This window comes from Euphorbia lathyris, chromosome 3 (assembly GCF_963576675.1).
Source record: "Euphorbia lathyris chromosome 3, ddEupLath1.1, whole genome shotgun sequence".
In the NCBI taxonomy this organism is placed as follows: Eukaryota; Viridiplantae; Streptophyta; class Magnoliopsida; order Malpighiales; family Euphorbiaceae; genus Euphorbia; species Euphorbia lathyris.
The window spans coordinates 95,140,843-95,143,870 of record NC_088912.1 but is presented as its reverse complement, the minus strand read 5'-3'; positions in this window follow the sequence as shown (position 1 = coordinate 95,143,870).

The following is a 3,028-nucleotide window of genomic DNA, read 5'->3' as shown; positions in this document are numbered from 1 at the left end:
TTCGCAGGAAAGAGTCAGGTTCCACATCAGGATCAGCCTTGAATGCAGAGAATCGGGGCAGGTCAGATCGCAGGTCAAAGCAGAATCGTGGCAGGTCTAAGTCCAAAGGGAGAGGGAAACCTGTGAAGGACAAGAGCCACATCAAGTGCTGGAATTGTAATGAGAATGGTCATTACAAGAGTGAATGTAAGGCACCGCAGAAGGAGAAGTCAGTGAATTCAACCAGCGAGGATTTTGGTGATGCGTTGATTCTGAGTAACTCAACTGCAGAAACAGCAGCAGAAGCCCTGGTATTGAGTGTAAGAAGTCCTCTGGAGTCTTGGGTATTAGACTCAGGAGCTTCATTTCATTCATGTAGTAGTGCAGATTTGATGGAAAACTATACCCCTGGGAAATTCGGAAAGATTTATCTTGCTGATGATGAGCCTTTGGAGATTGTAGGGAAGGGAGATGTTTCGATCAAATCCCCGAATGGATCTGTGATAAAGCTGTCTGGAGTAAAGCATGTTCCTGGCCTAAAGAGAAATCTGTTGTCAATCGGGCAAATGGATGATGAAGGTTATTGTGTAATCTTTGCAGGTGGTGCTTGGAAAATGACCAAAGGAGCCATGGTGGTTGCCCGTGGTGAGAAGGTTGGATCGTTGTACTTAATAGACAACGTTTTCAATAGCATTGATGTCGCGAGGGAGAATGTCAATGCAGATTTGTGGCACTGTCGTCTTGGTCACATGAGTGAAAAGGGGATGAAAGTGCTGTATTCAAAGGGTCTGTTGCCGGGTCTGAAATCTGCTGATCTTGGGCTGTGTGAGGATTGCATCTTTGGGAAGCAGAAAAGGGTCAGTTTCTCTAAGGGTGGCAGAACTTTGAAGAAAGAGAAGTTGGAGTTAGTTCACAGCGATCTATGGGGTCATGCACCTGTGAAATCTCTTGGTGGAGCTTTGTATTACATGACCCTCATTGACGACTCCACCAGGAAAGTGTGGATCTATTTTCTGAGAAAGAAATCTGATGCTTTTGATTCCTTTCGAAAATGGAAGGCCCTGGTTGAGAATGAGACAGGTTTGAAGGTAAAGTGCTTGAGGTCTGACAATGGTGGAGAGTATGAGCTTAGAGAATTCAAGGAATTCTGTGCTGAGAATGGAATTCGCATGGAGAAGACTCTGAAAGGAACTCCTCAGGAGAACGAAGTTGCAGAACGAATGAACAGAACTCTGTGTGAGCGTTCTAGAAGCATGAGGCTGAAGTGCGGACTTCCCAAGACGTTCTGGGCAGAAGTAGTTAACACTAGAGCATTCTTGATCAACAGAGGGCCTTCGAGTCCCTTGGAGAGTGGCATTCCTGAAGAGGCTTGGAGTGGCAAACAGGTAAATCTATCCTTTCTACGAGTATTTGGATGTGATTCATATGTTCATATTGCTCCCCTTGAGAGAAGTAAGTTAGATGCAAAGTCTATTAAGTGCACGTTTATTGGATACGGTGGTGATGATTTCGGATATCGGTTCTGGGATAGTCAGAACAGGAAGATTATTCGTAGTCGGGATGTTGTTTTCAACGAGCAGATAATGTACAAGGATAGTATGGGCGCATCTGATACTCGTGATGCAGGACCAGAGGTCGTGGAACTAGACATCACGAATTCTGGTGGGAGCAAGGAGGTAGTTGTGGAGGAGACAGTTGTGGAGGAGGTAGAAGAACCCTAAACTCCACCGGTTACACTGCGCAGATCCACTAGAGAGCGTAGAGCACCTGACAGGTACACGCCTATAAGCTGTTGGGGTTTTGTGTCCTATAGTCAATTGTTGCAGGATACAAACTTATTGTAAATGAATTGTTCTTTATATCATTTGTTTTAATGAGATATATGTTTTATAACTATATAAAGGCAATCCCTTTTAAGCACTAAATAAAGTCTAATAAAAGGAAATCCGTAAGTTTGTTTAAAGTGATTATAAAGTGTTCATACAAGCATGAAGTGAGACAAAACTTTATAATAAACTAATAAACTTAAAACCACCCCAAGTCAAGTGATATATTTAGGATTGATATATCACAGTTGAGACTTGTATGTAACAATGTCTTCTGTCCGACAGAAAGCTGATCTCACAAGCTTCACATATATAGATATCTGGACAGTTACATAGATCCGGTGAAACGTTGTTCATTAGGATTGGGGATCCGATTTGAGATAACAGGATGGGTAGATTCATCCTTGTCAACTGTTCATCTCATTGGTATTAATAGGTATAACTAATCCTCAGACTCAAAGGAATGTTAATTGGTCATCCTGAATTACTGAATGTGAGACTTTGATCATGTGGTCCCACGATCCTTAACAGAGATGACTCTGGGGTGTGAACTGCAAAGGTTGGGTGTCACAGGAAGTAATTTCAGGGTAGTTATACATTGGATTGAGCATTTATCACTCTCGATTAATGGGAGATACATCCAAGGATCGCTTGTGGAAGACTTGACTCTAAACCCTTGCAAGGTGATAGCTTAAGAGTAGAAATTCGGATTTCACTTAACCTATCTTTTTGAGTTGACTCTGCCAATAACAAGTAAAACGAACGTCTCGCTATATGTGACTTGACATTACCCATAGTCATAAGATTCAGTTCAAGGATGTAGTTGATAAAGGATCGTATTATACCGTAACTAATACGGAAGGGTTAACGACAGAATCAACCTGTCTTCTTAACGGACTTTGGGGGAATGATTACGGACTTGCCAATAACATACTCTGTACATCATTCCGTTATGCAAGGGATTAAATATAATTCTTGAAGAAATTAATTTAATAGGTTGCATACGGCCAGAAGTAGTAAGGACCTAATGGATCACACATAAGACTTGGAACCAAAAGAGAGATGGATATGATTAATAGATGGAAGCCCAATTAAGCCCAGTACTGGGGGCCTTTGGGTTGTTGAGTAAACTCAAGCTCGGGGTCTTATGGTAACACCTGAATTATCGAAAAAATCATTTTTCATGAATATGGGGTAATACTTAAATTAGATTATGATGCAAA